The sequence below is a fragment of the Manis pentadactyla genome, chromosome 8, assembly GCF_030020395.1.
Source record: "Manis pentadactyla isolate mManPen7 chromosome 8, mManPen7.hap1, whole genome shotgun sequence".
Taxonomy (NCBI): Eukaryota; Metazoa; Chordata; class Mammalia; order Pholidota; family Manidae; genus Manis; species Manis pentadactyla.
In genome coordinates, this window is record NC_080026.1 from 115,144,102 (window position 1) to 115,163,246 (window position 19,145).

Consider the following 19,145-nt stretch of genomic DNA (forward strand, 5'->3'; position numbering starts at 1 on the left):
GATGGTCATCTGTAATATTAAGGAAACCTTAATCGCTGTCAGTCTGTGGGATTCTGTGAGAGACAGTATGTAACATTGCTCTGGAAGAAGTGAATTGCTGTGCAAACCTAGGAATTACTGCTGCTATCTCCTTGGACGGGAGGGCCTCTGGGCTGGCTGCTGCCCCCCACCTAGCGCTCAGTGCTGGAAGAGCATAAGGGAGAAAGGTGTGGTCCTAGTGAGTCCTCCTCCATCACTTGCAGACCTCAACATCACCACTACCACCACCATTTCTGATTTCCATTGTTTCAGACCTCTGAGCAAGTGAAAATAGTTTCTTCTCCCAAAAAAGTGGAGGATACTTTTCTAGGTTTTAGACCAGGTTATACTGGTTTTCAGATAGTGCTGTCAGCAATTCTTACTCAGAGTTCTGCCCCACCTACCCGAAGCATCACAATCACCCATATGACACACTCCTGAGATCCACAGATGAACTGGGCTCTGTGCAGATCTAGGTCTCCTTGCTCACCTGTGCAAGAAAGTATATTTGGAATACAACAGGGCAAAAGTGATATTATTATACAGGAAAATCTCAAATTTTTTAGAAATTATTTTGAAGTGAACAATTTGCAAACTGCTGTACTCATTCAAATTATTTGTGATGTATGTTACAACTTACAGAGGCATGACATGACAAGACATCAAAGTTTTTCTGGGTGATTCTATGCAAAGCACCTCATATGTGAGGTTCTTCATGGCAGCACTATTTGTAAAAGCAACCTGATGTTCATCAACAGAGGACTTGATAAATAAATTCTGGTACATAAACAGTGCATAAATAAAATATGGAGCATTAGGCAGCTGTAATACAGAATGAGGAAATCGAAAGCAATAATATGGAAAGAACCCCAAGACATAGTCCTAAGGAGGAAAAGCAAGGTGCATAATATACATATTATGCTATAGTTTGTGTTAAAAATTATGTTTGTATAAAAACTTGTTTAAATGAATAAAAAAAAATCTGAAAGGATATTGAAGTTACTAATTACATTATTACCTTTAGGAGGAAATTGAGTAATAAAGAGAGGAAGGAAATTCCACTGCATACTCTTCTGTAGTTTTGAATTTTGAACTATATGAATGCATTACCTATTCAAAAAGTTAAAAAATTTAAAAAGGCATCATGGTTGAGAACCAGTGTGACATAGAAATCCCCATTTTTAGTCGGAGAGGTTAAACTGTTGCCCTATGTACCAAATTAGAGCTCTGTTTCATTTGGATTCTAATTAAACTAGTCTAAGTAGCATCCTCCATGTGGGGCATGTCACCCTCATTCTTCACAGCACCCATCAGCTCTCATCACACTCATAAATGGGGCCTGATTCTGAAGGCCTCTGAATTTGCCATCTGTGCTTGCTCAAGACCCCTTCCCTAACTTCATAGCCTTCAGCAACTGTACACACTTCTGTGTCTGATTTTCTGATTATAAATTAGTGATAATCCCTCTCCTTCCATACTACAAAAATCAGGATTGGTAACGTCTTTAGAACTAGGGATTGTCAGTGTTATGTATTACCTAAAGTCTACTTCCATACCAACTAAAATGCTTTTAACAAACAGAAAAAGATTTAGCCACAAGCAAAAGTACATGTAACCCCCTGAGAAAAGCCACATGGTAGAATTGCATGTGTAAGTTCTGCACTCTGTTTCTAAAACTATTTAGGAAACATTTGCTCAGTGTCGGAGTCATTCTCACCAGGCACACGGGATTCAATCAGTGAGAATTTCAATGGATGGACAAAACATTCTGGTGAATGGGAAAGGTGATGGCACCCTTGTTTACCTAAGATGGAGGTATGCACAATATACAATAAGCAACCCCGTGAGTTATGGTGTTTTAAAATAAAGATTTTGTTATTTAGGTATAGCAAGGCCAACATAACAGGACAGAACTGCCATTGAAAAGGTTGTTATCCCAACGCTACCAAGATGAGGGGGTATGCCGTGCTGCGGGGGACGCCATCTGGGGAAGCATCCGGGTGAGAAAGGATGCAGAGGAAACAGGGAAAATGTGGGCAAGGGCCTCTACTGTGCAAGGGAAGGAGCAGACAGGCCTCGGGGTGGCTAGTTGGGATCATTTCAGCGTGTTCTGTGGCAGAGGGGCTGCCCTAGTTGTCCGTCACTTGGCCCAGGGGTGATTAGGGCAGGGAAGTAGTGGTCCTGAGCAGGAAAGCCCAATAGAGGAGACAGTTGAGGGTGCGGGCTGGACTGATGGGTTTGCATTTGAAAAGTGGGCTCCAGGGTTACTTGTTCACTATCTCCAGCAATTGGCTGGTCCTGGCAGTCCTTCCAGGGTCAGCAAGGTCTCAGATGTCAAGGCCTCAAAATACAAAAACTACAAACACAAAGTTAATACATGTTAGATGACCAGCCCTAACTTTTATAACACCTGTTGGAGGAACATAATGAACAAGGACAATTCTGAACAGTAGAAACTTTAAAACTTAAAAGCTCCTATTTATCTGTAAAATCCTGATACACACAGACAGATTTACTTTCCTAATTAGACTTTTTTAGACAATATTAAATTATTTAGACTTTGCTTAGATTAACAAAATTCTAAATAAACAAATGTTACCCAGTCATAGAGATGAGGACCAAGGGGTACAGAGCATGAAGATGACAGCCTAGAGTTGAAATGTCACCTTGTTTAATATGCTGACGGACATCAGTAATCATTGAGCAATTCATTTCCACGAAAATAATATCTCATGGTGCCTCCTGTGATCAAAACAATCATAAAGCCTGGCCTTTCTCAATGACCTTGTGAAATATTTAATATTTGTAAATGGTAAATAAATATAAATGGAGATTTTGTATCATAGCAATTTTGTGGCCACTTATTTCAAAAACATTTGAAGACTGCATTGTCATGCCCATTTATACATGGAATAAAATTTATACATGGAATAAAATAAAATACAAATTTGTATCTCATATACAAGTCCTAACACATCCTTTACGGTAAGTGAACAAATAGCATATCAGGCAACAGCAAACAAGTGCTGGAACCTCATTTATGGAAGTAATATTTTTATCCATTCGTAGTTAATCACAAGTGGATTTCTGACTCAAAACAAAGTCAAGTTTGAACCTTGGTCCAGGACTAATTAGCTTGTGATCTTACGCAAGTGGCAACCCGTCTAAATCACCATTGAATAACGATGTGATTCAGGGTGGGGTCTGCAGGAACTGTGAACTTGTTAGAAATGCACTTTCTGAATCAGAATCTCTGTGGGGGGCGCAAGGAATCTGTTTTTGACAAACCTGCCAGGCAGTGCTAATGTGCCTAAAGTTTGAGATGCCCTGATATACTGAGTGGAGGTAATAATACTTCCTCAATGGAGGGTGGGAATTATGAGGACTGCATGTGATAGTGTGATTATGTATGTGAAACAGCATGACACCTACTTACTACATTATAAGGGCTCTACCAGAGTGGTGGCCCTTTTGTACAGTGACCAAGTCAGGTGAGTACAGAGGATATGTAGGGTAAGGTTGTGGGGACAGTGTGAGGAGACATTAGCCCAGAGAGGTCAAGAGGCTTATCGATGTCCTGGAGCCCATGAAAGGGCTCTCCCCTAAGACGTAGAGTCCTAATAACTACAGGGCACTGTGGAGCGGTGCCCACGTATCTCTTTGTGTAGAAATAGTTAGGTATCTGGAAATAATACTGCTAAATGTGACTTTTTAAAATTATGATTTTGTAGCCTGTGTGTTTTCTTTTTATTAATGTAGGCAGTTTGGAGGAAACTGAGCCAATGAAATTCCTGAATATTGCCAACAACTTTTAACTTATTTAAACAACACCATGGATGAGGAGAATAATTATTTAAATATAACCCGAGGAGATGGCTCGGATTTGGGATCAGAATCTGAACACACAGTTGAGTTTCAATAGTGTTTGTTCCTCCTCCTTCTCTTTCTCTCTTTCTCATTCTTTCTCTCTAAATAATATCATTTTCAATTTGTGGTTTTCTTTGAGCAGATAAGTAGTAATATTCCCCTTTATCCAGGTGTCCCAAGATTTTCAAAAAGAGCATAAGCTACATCTGAAAGAGCCTTTCTCAAAACCATCCCAAATATTACATCTTAGATCTTATTTAACTCATGGCACAAGATCTGGGCTTTCCTTAGAAAGATTCTTACTATCAATTTCGGTGCTTGATCAAACCAATATCTCTATATTTTATATCACATACTTTATTTAGGAAGTGTCTAGCCGAAGAACAACATTCATTCATTCAATCATTCATTCAGTCATGTAACACATATTTATAGAAAACCTACAAAGAGCCAGGCTGTGGGGAATATAAGCATAAACAAGATACAAATGTTTCTGCTTCCATGGAGCTTACATTCTAACTGGGGGTTGGGAGTGAGCAGAAAGAGATAGATAAATCAGGAAAGATTAGATAGTAGCAAGATCTATTTAGCAAATAAATATGTGTTGGTATGATAGTGTTTGGCTGGAATAGCCTCTATTTAGTAAATAAGGAGAAAACATTTTAAGCTGAGAAATGAACAAGAAGAGGGTGCCACCATGCAAAGGCGGGGGCAGGGGGCAAGAGTGCCCAAGGCAGAGGAGAAAAGAGCTTGGCATGTTTGAGGACCTAAAGGAGGCCTGTGCGGTTGAAGTGAGCAGGGCTGAGAGTGGTAGGAGATGAGATCTTCAAGGCAGGAAAAGACCAGGTAAATATGGGTTTGTAAACCAGGTAAAGAGTTTGGATTTTATGTTGTGTGTGATGAGAACCTATTAACGTGTTCTGAGCAGAGGATTTAGATCTTGTTTACATTTTGTGAATATTTACTTGTCACTGTGTAGAGAATACTTCCTGTAGGGGGCAAGAGTGGAAGCAGGGAGATTAGTTAGGAGGCTATGGCAGAGGTCCAGGGAACAATGATGGAGGTGGGGGAGTGCTGTGGAAAGGAAGTCGTAGATTCCAAGTAGGTTTCAGTAGTAGAGTTGAGAGAACGCCCTGATACATTGGACATAGAGGGAGAGAGGAAAAAGGACTCAAGGATGACTCCTAAGATTTTTACTTGAACAACTGTGTAGAAGGTGGTACCTTTCACAGAGACGGGGAAGACTGTAGGGAGGGAGAAAGAAGGGAATCTGGAATCAGCTACCTATGCTGAGCTGGAGAAGCCGGTTGGACATCCAAGCAGAGATACCAAGCAGGTCACTGGATAGCTGAGCCTTGAGATCTGGGGAGAGGCCAGGACTGGAGATGTTGATTTGAGAGTCAAGGGCATATGGTTGGGATTTAAAGCCATGAAACTAAGTAAGGTCATCATGGAAAAACAGATGGTGAGAAACAGAAGGGGACCAGGACAGAGAACTAGAGAAGTTCTTCCAGGAGCAGAGCTCAGGAAGGCAAAGGAAACTGAGAAGGGGGCTGGGGGCCAGTGAGGTCACAGGAGGGCCAGGAGAGTGTGCCGTCCTTAACTCTTTGAAGACATTTTCCTACAAAGGAGAGCACAGAAAGGGGGTGGTGCCTAAAAGGGAATGTGGTGGACAATGGAGAGTACAGGAGATACTAGAGCATGTTTGAGAAAGAGTCAGTAGAAGGGAGAAATGGATGATGTAGAAGGGCGATGGGATTTTTATAAAAAGTGTAAAGGCCTTGAGAAGGAGGAAAAGATTAAGATCCTGAGTACAAATAACATGGCAGGCCTTGACAGGCAGGAACATTCTGTCCACAGTCACAGGAAGAAGACAGAGACCAATTGGGTGACCCGTCTGATCATTTCTGCTTCTCAGTGAAAAGTATGGCTTATATAAATAAGGACAGATTGGTGGGAATTAAGTTAACAAAACATCACATCTTGGGCAGGCAAAATATTTGGTATTATTTCAAAAAATGCAACAAGTGCAAAGGGATTCAACGCAGGTATGTGAAGTAGAGTGGGCATACAAGAACTTTGTGAATTTAAAACTTAAGCATCTGTCTTCTTTTAAGATAAATAAGAATATGAGGTCAAGCATTGACTCATCGCAAGAAGAGTTAGTTCAAGTTGATAATACAAAGAAAATTTCATGGATACAACAAAAAGGCCAAGAGGTATTTGTAAGACATGGGAGAGGTTTAAAATAACATTCTATAAGTGTACCGAATCAAGCAATTTTCTTTGAAAACTCATTGGAAAGTTAGAAAGTAGAATGAGATACTACTTGGCAGAGCATCCCATCGTACAAGCATAACTTTCCTTAAACAAACAAATACCCTACACATAGCCCAATCTTTTAGAGTAAGTTGCCTGAGCTTTAAGAACTGTATTTAAGCTAATATGAAACCAACAAAAGTGTCCAGGCAAGCTAGAGCCAGGAATGAACTGTGGTACTCGTGCTGGAGTGGGTGTTGGGGAATGCTGCAGGGCCGACTTAATGAGCAGGGGTGGGCTGGGAACAGAAGGCTCGTCGTGGCTGCAGATGTGCAGGAAGGTGACAGTGGTAGTAGCTCACGCCTGGATTTTGCTTCTTATCTAGTCTCACTCAAGTTCGCAATAAAATAGAAATAGCAAACTGGTTTTCCTTTGTCAACTGTTCTCTATTTAATTTTTCACTCACTATTTTCTTTCCATTGGCCTTATAATTGCCATCAGTTCCCAGTTGCTTCAGTAGTCGCCTACATAGGAGCAGGTGACTTAAGGTTTTGCAGTGGTGTTATTTCATGTATACTTTATATCATTACTCTTTACTTTTCTTTTCCTGCTTCTAGAGAAGTGCTATCTACATGTCTACATAGCTATGTATGTATGTGTGTATGTGTGTATCTGTCTATATATCATATAAGGTATCATATCTCTTGCCTGTTAAAGTGATACGCTTGTTCTATTTCAGGCCATCAAAAAGGAGGTCAAATTGTTTTCTGAGAAAAGGAAAGAGATTAAAAAAGGAATCAAAGCCCTTGCTAAAACTGTAAGTGTTGTGATTTCATATATGCATACATTTCGTCCTCAGGCTACAATTACTTTTGAACTTTATTTTGTTCAACACAGCATGAGGAACTATACCTATTTTGTCCTCTGCCTGTAAGCTCAGTGTTCTGGGGTACTTAACAGGGTAGAATTTGGGCCATACCATACTATATAAAAACAGGTGTTGTTTCTCTGTCTTCCTCAAATACTGAGTGTTGTTTTTTAGTATTTATTTTTATCAAAGTAATATGTTTACATTTTTACAAATTCAATAACAAGTTACACAATTAAAAATAATGTTTTTAAAGCTGCAGCACTGTTGTGCTTTGTTCCTGCATTCCTGTGGTAACTTTTTTCAATTCTTTCAGCTTTTTTGTTGGGACATTTACTCCTTCTTTCTAAATAGTCCTTTTAATACTGCTATTTCTTTATATTTTTATTTTGACACTATCTATGGGCTTCCTGGTATGGAAGATGAATGTGTAGGTTCTTTTATACTACCTCCTCCCACTACAACTTACACAAAAATCCATAATCAGTATGCACACTGAGTATTTTACAGTTACGTAACTATTCTTCAAAGCTAAGCCACATGGTACGTGATGATTACATTTCCATTTTTATAACTTTTATTTGTTGCAATATGTAACGTTTGTCTCCGAGTTTTTTTTTTTTTGGTCCTCCTGGGAAGTTTTATTTTATTGTATATTTGATTATTTATTTATTTATTTATATTTTTGAGAGGGCATCTCTCATATTTATTGATCAAATGGTTGTTAACAACAATAAAATTCTGTATAGGGGACTCAATGCTCAATGCGCAATCATTAATCCACCCCAAACCTAATTCTTGTCAGTCTCCAATCTTCTGAAGCATAACGAACAAGTTCTTACATGGTGAACAAATTCTTACATAGTGAATAAGTTCTTACATGGTGAACAGTACAAGGGCAGTCATCACAGAAACTTTCGGTTTTGATCATGCATTATGAACTATAAACAATCAGGTCAAATATGAATATTCATTTGATTTTTATACTTGATTTATATGTGAATCCCACATTTCTCCTTTAGTATTATTATTATTTTTAATAAAATGCTGAAGTGGTAGGTAGATGCAAGATAAAGGTAGAAAACATAGTTTAGTGTTGTAAGAGAGCAAATGTAGATGATCAGGTGTGAGCTGTAGACTAAGTGTTAATCCAAGGTAGACAAGGGCAATAAAACATCCACGGATGCAGAAGGTTTCTATCAAAACAGCGGAGGTGAGGTTCTAAGCCTCACCTCTGTTGATCCCCAATTTCTCACCTGATGGCCCACCTGCGACTGTACCTGTCTTAGGTTGTTCCTCCCTTGAGGAATCTTACCCGTCTCTGGCTAACCAGTCATCTTCCGGGGCCATACAGGGAAATGTAAAGTTGGTAAGTGAGAGAGAAGCAATATTGTTTGAAAAGGTTAGCTTTTTACTTCTTTGCAGATTTATGCCCTGTGGCTTTTATGCCCAGTATTTGTCTTGAGGTATCTTTACCACTTGGAAGAATTATGATACTCTGTAAATTTGATATGAGGCACCAATTCTATTTAAGGGTTGTAATTAGGAAGGAAGAAGAAAAGCTATAGAAGTAGCAGGCGGAAGAAAACATGGGAAGATTGATTATTTCTTTGACATATCTTCTTGTAGAATAACTTAAGCATGTATAGGTTTTGGACTACTAATTAAATTGCGCACACACATTAACATAATAGGAATACAGTTACATAACCAAAGCAGACCTATAATTACCAGCCATCTCCAGTGAAACCAAGAAAACCAGTTAGGCACCTTAGGCATTTGTGAAAATTTATCTATGATATGATGGATATTGTCCAACTGAACTTGAACAGACTGAGAGAAATCAGACAAATTAAAACAACCCACTCCTGGGGAATGTTCACATCCCATATGTTCTTTTAACAGTAGATAGTCTGTATTTGTAAGATTTTGGAGCACTACAACTTGCACTTCTCCTAATTCTTGTTTGAGTCCCAACAGTAGAGATCCAGTCAAATTTGTTGTTTTACTGTATGCACAGGCCAGCTTAGATATCTCCTTCTTCATTCCCATGGCAAGTCCAGGAACCAGTGGGATGAATGCAGCTACAACTGTAGCAGCACCTGGATCTTTGTTGAGGTTTTTTGATGATCATCTTCTGGTATGACTCTTCCAGAGCGTGCTGATGTTGGAAGTTCTTCTTCATATCGTATCTTAGTTCATTTTCTGGGTAGCCAAATTAGGCTTTGATCCTCTGTATAAACACAAACAGACCCTTTGCCCATACTTTGATATGCCCTTTATACCATTGTGTAGAACTCATTGGAGGTCACCACACAGGAACTGCTTTTTTTTTAAGAGAAAGGAATATTATCAGAAAAATGTACCTCCATAGCTGATCATCTGACACCCTTTAAGTGATCAAAATTAAGGATATTTAAAGCATGCACTAATCGTTGATTTACAGTTAGTTTTATCCTGTCATAGGGTAATCCCCCTTTTCTTTCTTTCTTTCTTTTTTTTTTTTTTTGTTATCATTAATCTACACTTACATGAAAAATATTATGTTTACTAGGCTCTTCCCCTATACCAGGACCCCCCTATAAACCCCTTTACAGTCACTGTCCATCAGCATAGCAAAATGTTGTAGAATCACTACTTGTCTTCTCTGTGTTGTACAGCCCTCCCCTTTCTCCCACCCCCACCATTATGCATGCTAGTCTTAATACCCCCCTTTTTCTTCCACCCCCTTATCCCTCCATACCCACCCATCCTCCCCAGTCCCTTTCCCTTTGGTACATGTTAGTCCATTCTTGGGTTCTGTGATTCCGCTGCTGTTTTGTTCCTTCAGTTTTTCTTTTGTTCTTATACTCCACAGATGAGTGAAATCATTTGGTATTTCTCTTTCTCCACTTGGCTTCTTTCACTGAGCATAATATGCCCTAGCTCCATCCATGTTGCTGCAAATGGTAGGATTTGCCCTCTTCTTATGGCTGAATAATATTCCATTGTGTATATGTACCCCATCTTCTTTATCCATTCAACTACCGATGGACATTTAGGTTGCTTCCAATTCTTGGCTATTATAAATAGTGCTGCGATAAACATAGGGGTGCATCTGTCTTTTACAAACTTGATTGCTGCATTCTTAGGGTAAATTCCTAGGAGTGGAATTCCTGGGTTAAATGGTAAGTCAATTTTGAGCATTTTGGGGAACCTCCATACTGCTTTCCACAATGGTTGAACTAATTCACATTCCCACCAGCAGTGTAGGAGGGTTCCCCTTTCTCCACAGCCTCGCCAACATTTGTTGCTGTTTGTCTTTTGGATGGTAGCCATCCTTACTGGTGTGAGGTGATACCTCAGTGTAGTTTTAATTTGCATTTCTCTGATAATTAGCGATGTGGAGCATCTTTTCATGTGTCTGTTGGCCATCTGTATTTCTTTTTTAGAGAACTGTCTGTTCAGTTCCACTGCCCATTTTTTAATTGGATTATTTGTTTTTTGTTTGTTGAGGCGTGTGAGCTCTTTATATATTCTGGATGTCAAACCTTTATCGGATGTGTCATTTTCAAATATATTCTCCCATACTGTAGGGTTCCTTTTTGTTCTATTGATGGTGTCTTTTGCTGTACAGAAGCTTTTCAGCTTAATATAGTCCCACTTGTTCATTTTTGCTGTTGTTTTCCTTGCCCGGGGAGATATGTTCAAGAAGTGGTCACTCATGTTTATGTCTAAGAGGTTTTGCCTATGTTTTTTTCCACGAGTTTAATGGTTTCATGACTTATATTCAGGTCTTTGATCCATTTTGAGTTTACTTTTGTATATGGGGTTAGACAATGGTCCAGTTTAATTCTCCTACATGTAGCTGTCCAGTTTTGCCAGCACCATCTGTTGAAGAGACTGTCATTTCGCCATTGTATGTCCATGGCTCCTTTATCAAATATTAATTGGCCATATATGTCTGGGTTAATGTCTTTAGTCTCTAGTCTGTTCCACTGGTCTGTGGCTCTGTTCTTGTGCCAGTACCAAATTGTCTTGATTACTATGGCTTTATAGTAGAGCTTGAAGTTAGGGAGTGAGATCCCCCCTACTTTATTCTTCTTTCTCAGGATTGCTTTGGCTATTCGGGGTCTTTGGTGTTTCCATATGAATTTTTGAATTATTTGTTCCAGTTCATTGAAGAATGTTGCTGGTAATTTGATAGGGATTGCATCAAATCTGTATATTGCTTTGGGCAGGATGGCCATTTTGATGATATTAATTCTTCCTAGCCACGAGCATGGGATGATTTTCCATTTGTTAGTGTCCCCTTTAATTTCTCTTAAGAGTTTCTTGTAGTTTTCAGAGTATAGGTCTTTCACTTCTTTGGTTAAGTTTATTCCTCGGTATTTTATTCTCTTTGATGCAATTGTGAATGGAATTGTTTTCCTGATTTCTCTTTCTATTGGTTCATTGTTAGTGTTTAGGAAAGCTACAGATTTCTGTGTGTTAATTTTGTATACTGCAACTTTGCTGTATTCCGATAGCAGTTCTAGGAGTTTTGGGGTGGAGTCTTTAGGGTTTTTTATGTACAATATCATGTCATCTGCAAATAATGACACTTTAACTTCTTCTTTACCAATCTGGATTCCTTGTATTTCTTTGTTTTGTCTGATTGCTCTAGCTAGGACCTCCAGTACTATGTTAAATAACAGTGGGGAGAGTGGGCATCCCTGTCTAGTTCCCGATCTCAGATTAAAAGTTTTCAGCTTCTCGCTGTTCAGTATAATGTTGGCTGTGGGTTTATGATATATGGCCTTTATTATGTTGAGGTACTTACCCTCTATTCCCATTTTGCTGAGAGTTTTTATCATGAATGGATGTTGAATTTTGTCAAATGCTTTTTCAGCATCTATGTAGATGATCATGTGGTTTTTGTCTTTCTTTTTGTTGAGTGGTGGATGATGTTGATGGATTTTCGAATGTTGTACCATCCTTGCATCCCTGGGATGAATCCCACTTGGTCATGGTGTACGATCCTTTTGATGTATTTTTGAATTTGGTTTGCTAATATTTTGTTGAGTATTTTTGCATCTACATTCATCAGGGATATTGGTCCGTAGTTTTGTTTTTTTGATGGGGTCTTTGCCTGGTTTTGGAATTAGGTTGATGTTGGCTTCATAGAATGTGTTTGGGAGTATTCCCTCCTCTTCTATTTTTTGGAAAACTTTAAGGAGAATGTGTATTATGTCTTCCCTGTATGTCTGATAAAATTCTGAGGTAAATCTATCTGGCCCGGGGGTTTTGTTCTTTTGATTACCACTTCAATTTCGTTGCTGGTAATTGGTCTGTTTAGATTTTCTGTTTCTTTCTGGATCAATCTTGGAAGGTTATATTTTTCTAGGAAGTTGTCCATTTCTCCTAGGTTTCCCAGCTTGTTAGCATATAGGTTTTCATAGTACTCTCTAATAATTCTTTGTATTTCTGTGGGGTCTGTCGTGATTTTTCCTTTCTCGTTTCTGATACTGTTGATTTGTGTTGACTCTCTTTTCCTCTTAATAAGTCTGGCTAGAGGCTTATCTATTTTGTTTATTTTCTCGAAGAACCAGTTCTTGGTTTCATTGATTTTTGCTATAGTTTTATTCTCAATTTTATTTATTTCTTCTCTGATCTTTATTATGTCCCTCCTTCTGCTGACCTTAGGCCTCATTTGTTGTTCTTTTTCCAATTTCGATAATTGTGACATTAGACCATTCATTTGGGATTGTTCTTCCTTCTTTAAATATGCCTGGATTGCTATATACTTTCCTCTTAAGACTGCTTTTGGTGTATCCCACAGTAGATGAGGCTTTGTGTTGTTGTTGTCATTTATATCCATTTATTACTGGATCTCCATTTTGATTTGGTTATTGATCCATTGATTATTTATGAGCGTGTTTTTAAGCCGCCATGTGTTTGTGAGCCTTTTTGCTTTCTTTTTACAGTTTATTTCTAGTTCTATGCCTTTGTGGTCTGAGAAGTTGGTTGGTAGGATTTCAATCTTTTGGAATTTACTGAGGCTCTTTTTGTGGCCTAGTATGTGGTCTATTCTGGAGAATGTTCCATGTGTACTTGAGAAGAATGTGTATCCTGTTGCTTTTGGGTGTAGTGTTCTGTAGATGTCTATTAGGTCCATCTGTTCTAGAGTGTTGTTCAGTGGCTCTGTGTCCTTATTTATTTTCTCTCTGGTGGATCTGTCCTTTGCAGTGAGTGGTGTGTTGAAGTCTCCCGAAATGAATGCATTGCATTCTATTTCCTCCTTTAGTTCTGTTAGTATTTGTTTAAGATATATTGGTGCTCCTGTATTGGGTGCATATATATTTATAATGGTTATATCCTCTTGTTGGACTGAGCCCTTTATCATTATGTAATGTCCTTCTTTTTCTTTTGTTACTTTCTTTATTTTGAAGTCTGTTTTGTCTGATAATAGTATTGCAACACCTGCTTTTTTCTCTCTGTTGTTTGCATGAAATATCTTTTTCCATCCCTTGACTTTAAGTCTGTGCATGTCTTTGGGTTTGAGGTGAGTTTCTTATAAGCAGCATATGGATGAATCTTGCTTTTTTATCCATTCTATTACTCTGTGTCTTTTGATTGGTGCATTCTGTCCATTTACATTTAGGGTGATTATTGAAAGGTATGTACTTATTGCCATTGCAGGCTTTAAGTTTGTGATTACCAAAGGTTCAGGGTTAGCTTCTTTACTATCTTACTGTCTAACTTAACTTGCTTGTTGAGCTATTATAAACACGGTCTGACGATTCTTTATTTCTCTCCCTTCTTATTTCTCCTCCTCCCTTTTTCATATGTTGGGTGTTTTGTTCTGTGCTCTTTTTAGGAGTGCTCCCATCTAGAGCTTTCCCTCTAAGATGCCCTGTAGAGGTGGTTTGTGGGAGGCAAATTCCCTCAACTTTTGCTTGTCTGGTAATTGTTTAATCCCTCCTTCATAAATAAATGATAATCGTGCTGGATTCAGTAGTCTTGGTTCGAGGCCCTTCTGTTTCATTGCATTAAGTATATCATGCCATTCTGTTCTGGCCTGTAGGGTTTCTGTTGAGAAGTCTGATGATAGCCTGATGGGTTTTCCTTTGTAGGTGACCTTTTTTTTCCTCTCTGGCCGCTTTTAATACTTTGTCCTTGTCTTTGATCTTTGCCATTTTAATTATTATGAGTCTTGGTGTTGCCCTCCTTGGACCCCTTGTCATGGGAGTTCTGTGTACCTCTGTGGTCTGAGAGGCCAATTCCTCCCCTAGTTTGGGGACGTTTTCAGCAATTATTTCTTCAAAGACACTTGCTATCCCTTTTTCTCTCTCTTCTTCTTCTGGTACCCCTATAATGCGGATATTGTTCCGTATCGATTGGTCACTCAGTTCTCTTAGAATTCTTTCATTCCTGGAGATCCTTTTATCTGTCTCTGCATCAGCTTCTGTGCGTTTCTGTTCTCTCTTTTCTAGTCTATTAATGGTCTCTTGCGTCTCTTCCATTCTGTTTTGAAGTCCTTCCAGAGCTTGTTTTATTTCTGTATTCTCCTTCCTTAGTTCTTGCATATTTCTCTGCAAGTCCATCAGCATGGTTATGACTTTTGTTTTGAATTCTTTTTCAGGAAGACTGGTTAAATCTATCTCCCCTGGTTCCTTCTCAGGGGAAGATGTAGCAGATGCTGAAGCTGTCTGGGTTAGTCTTGTCTGGATCAAATTTTTTTGCCTTTTCATGTTGATAGGTGCTATTGACTGTCAGCTGGGAGAGCCAAACTTTCCACTTGCTACTGGCCTTTCTTTACTGGGACAACTGCGACCCCTAGTGGCTTGTGTTGGGCAATTGCGTGTAGACTGGGTCTTTGTGTCTTGCCCGGCTGGTATGGAGAAAGCTCCCTTGCTGAGGGCATGGCCAGCCTCCCGCTGCTTCTCTGCTTTGGCAGCGCCCCGGAGGGGTAATGGACAGGGGGCTGTTTGGCTGTTTACCTCTGTGAGGGGTCTCAGAGCTGTTGCCCAGGGGGTCAGTGCGCCTGAGTTTCCCTGGAGTTTCCAGCTGCTGTACTGTGACCTGGGTTGTTTCCGTCCAGCTTCTGCGTCCCTGTCCCTTTAAGACTTTCAAAAAGCACTTGCTTTTCTTTGTCACAGGGGCATCAGCTTTGGGACCCACTCAGAGGTCTTGCTGCCCTGTTTCCCTAGTTTCCAGCCCTCCACGCATGTACTGTGTCTGCGCTCTGGTCCGGATGGCCGGGGCTGGGTGTTTAGCAGTCCTGGGCTCCCTCTCCCTCCCCGCTCCGATTCCTCTCCTCCCGCCGGGAGCTGGGATGAGGGGCCTCGGGTCCCGCCGGGCAGCGGCTTGTATCTTACCCCCTTCGCGATGCTGGGTTCTCGCAGGTGTGGATGTAGTCTGGCTGTTGTCCTGTGTCTTCTGGTCTCTCTTTTAGTAAGAGTTGTATTTGTTGTATTTTCAAAAATATATATGGTTTTGTTAGGAGATTTCGTCTGCTCTACTCATGCTGCCATCTTGGCTCTGCCCAGTGCGGAACTTTTTAACCACTTGATGAAACAAACACATGGCTAGAATTTGAATCTCATCAAAAACAGAAATTGCGGCCAGACTATGGGTGCCTAACTCAAGGCAGGTATATAAAATATTTTTTAACTTCCCTAGGGCAAGTGTATGTAGAGAGCAAACTTTTAATAACTACATGAGTACATGAAGAATGGAAGGGAAGAAGTGAAGAAATTAACAGTTTTAAGCATTGGATTTATAAGCATGTTTTGTAACTCTGGGGCAATTATTGTGTATCAGAATTTTTGATCTTTTAAATGGTCGTATCTGGGTGAGGGGTGGAGGTATCACCCTTTTGTCTTTGAGGTTAGTTTTGTAATGAACTTCAGGATCATCTACTCTATTTCTAGTATTTACATTTTAAGAAATCTCAGGATTGGAGAAATTTAATAATTAACAAAGGTTGTAACTCTAGTCAGTGCGAAAGGTAGGATTAAAATCGGTATTTCCTGACATTCTCATAAGTGGTCATTTGGACTTGTCATTGATTTGACCCCAGAGTCAAAGTCAGTAAAATGTTTGTTATTTACAATTCCTCCTGTTCTATTCTTATTTTGTATCATCTAATTTTATTCACTTTTTTCTTATATCTGTTGAGCACTTTTTGAGTGCCAAATACCACGCCAGGCACTAGGATTCAGCAATGAAGGAGGCAAGTATGGTCTCTGCTGTCATTGAGTTTACATTCTTAAGTCAGAGAGATACATACATACTAAATAAGTATAAGTATAAACAGTGTTTGGAAAAGTGGAGTATAGTATGATCTTTATCAGGGCAAGTTTTATTATATCTCTTTTATAGATGAGGAAACAAAAAACCTTCCAGGAAATCGTTAGGCAAATGTTGTAGCAAGAAACTGGGACTTTAACTAATGGTCCAGGATTCTTGACATCTTATTCCTTACATGTTTGTATAGAGGATCTTAGACCTTTTAGAGTTTTTAACTAGTTTAAAGTTAGATTACAAAAAAAGATTACACCTGGTGGAGTTGAACAAGCAAGGAAGATTTTATTCAAGGCTTAATTGCAGTAGGGGAGAGGGATTCAACTCAACTCTATTGAAACAAAGGATAGGGGAGTTTGAGCCTCTGGGGTAAACTGTGGAAAAGGGCTTTAGGGATGAAGTTGCTGAAAGTGATTGGACCATCTGAGTTTTCTAATTGTTACTTATGGAAGTTAGGTTCCTACTCTTTCACAAAGACTCGGAGATAGGGTCACTGTCTTTCTTGATGCTTACATTTCAAATGGATGGCTTCCAGGTCCTTGAGAAAGAATGTTTTACAACATTCCTGGGTTATAAAACTGGCAGAAGGCTAGAAGAAAAGAAAGTATTTAAAATTGCAAGTTTTCTAAAGTAAATGGTCTAAGAAAAGGGAGGTTATATGTACCCAACATCATGAAAGGACCTCTCTGAAGTTAAGTGAGGCGGAGGGAAACAGTAAGTCCATCTTGGTCATAGACTATATTAAGGAGCTGATAAAGCTATGAACCCTCTTCTCCCCCAAATACACATATGAACTAGAGTAGAAATCTGATCTTTTGCTTTAACATCAATTCGCACTGCTGTTTTAGGCAGCTGAATTTCTATTTCTGAAACCTCCTACCCCTACTCTAAGTCTTTGTGGTTAGGTGGGAGACAAGAGGTACATACTCAACTCTCTGGCTACAAAGGTTGGTTAAGGAATGAGCATTTGACACAACTGGCCAAATATGGAGGTATTGTGAAAGAAAAAAATTTCTCTTACTATTGGAGAGGAAGGAGGAACAATCTAAGACTGGGTTGCTAGGATGGCCATCAGGTGGAGGGAGCCCGTTTGAGAGTGAACCCAGCAGATGGGAAAGTAGACCTGGGAGACTGACAGCAACAGAGTCCTGATGACATCATTGCAGCCTCTGGATCTAGCCATGCCTTAAGCCAGCAGGTTCTGTTATGTTTTGTTTTGTTTTTAATGAAAGTGAATGTAGTCCCTACTTTAACTGAAACCAGTTTGAGTGAGTTTTCTGATATTTTCAACTTGAATGAAAGACAGGAGTGGGAATGAGCATTTTTTTCTTTAATCATCTAATTTTTTTTCTGAACCATGAAAAGATAATACATATTCAACTTATTAAATATTGTACAAGTGTGCTACTGAGTACAACACAATATGCAGGGCACTGAGATATGTTTGTCACCAGACTCTTAATACAGAGCTCAACCCAAAGTTAGGAAAGAAGTTGCTGAGGACAATGGACCTCCATGCATACTTGGAGCCACTTAAGGACATTAATCCTTTCAAATACCTTCAGGAGAATCCCTCTGCTTCCTACTTTGTGCCATTGGGCAAAGCTGATTTTTCTCCCATTACAATCACAGACCTCTAAGAAGGCTTTATAGCTGTGGGCTGGTGTGTGCTCAAGACTAAAGATGTCATTATGATGATGGGCTGTTCCTCACACCCAGCCCTACTTGTGGGAAAAAGGAGACAGTCCAGCATCAGCTAGTTCTCAGAGCTCAGTGGTCATCTGCCTGCAGCCCCATTACATTCTAACAAGACATGAATCCTCCAATATAGAATAATCAGGACAGTATTGGGTAATATTTCTCAGGGTGTTCAGTGTAGATGCATAAAGGGAGACAGTTCCATAAAAACTGCTTCCCCTTGTTTAGATGGTTCTACCTAAAACCATGGGGTCTGCTTCATTCATTTTTAGGTATTATTCAAATTCTTTTAAAATATTTTACTGATCAATTTTAATCACTTATTTAGCAAGTTCCCCCCACATGATTGGGATTCCAATGCATAACTCGAGGGCTTTATTTTTCTAGATGCCTAAAATTTATTAAGCCCTCACTCTAGGCTAGGGTGTGTACTGAATGAGTTTGTATAGATCCTTATATTTAGTATTCCAGGAAACTCTGTAAGTACTGCAATCATCCCTATTCTAGAGATGAGAAAAATCAAGGTTCAGAAAATTTAAGTGCTTGATTCTGACTCAAATAATGAATAATTGGGAGCAGTGGGATTCAAGCCCTAGGCAGGATGCTTCTGGATCCATGTCTTTATCCACGATTCTTTGATGCCTGTATGAAAGTTTTAAAGATCTAGGGATTTATATTAGTTTTCTATTGCTGCTATAACAAATTACCCAAACATAGTGGCTTAAAACAACACAAATTTATCATCTTGCAATTTTGGAGGTCAGAAGTCCATAATTGGTCTCATGGAGCTAAAATCAATGTATTGCAGTCCCTAGGGAGACTTTGAAGGAAAGTCCATTTCTCTGTTCCGGCTCCTGGAGGCTTCCCCATCCCTAGACTTGTGCCTCACTCTCATTTTCAATGCCAGCAATGGGCAGTCCATTCTTCCTCATATCACATCACTCTGACACTTCTGCTTCCCTTTCCCACATTTTTTTTCAGCTTTATTGAGGTATAATTTAGAAATAAAAATTATATATATTTGCAGTATAAAATGTGATGTTTTGATAAACCCTTACATTTTGAAATAATTACAATTAAGCCGATAACATATCCATCACTGCACATAGTTATCAGTGTGTGTGTGTGTGCATGCACATGCATGTGTGTGTGTGGTGAGAACATTTAA

At 39.3% G+C, this 19,145-nt stretch overlaps 1 long non-coding RNA gene across 1 annotated transcript; it reads left to right on the forward strand.

Moving 5' to 3' along the window:
- The first annotated feature begins 1,249 nt into the window (after nucleotides 1-1,249).
- LOC130684640 (uncharacterized) lies at nucleotides 1,250-7,117 on the forward strand. The gene is made up of 4 exons (XR_008999003.1): nucleotides 1,250-1,833; nucleotides 3,778-3,925; nucleotides 6,003-6,104; nucleotides 6,884-7,117. It is a non-coding gene; the product is annotated as an uncharacterized LOC130684640 (long non-coding RNA).
- Nucleotides 7,118-19,145: the final 12,028 nt, after the last annotated feature.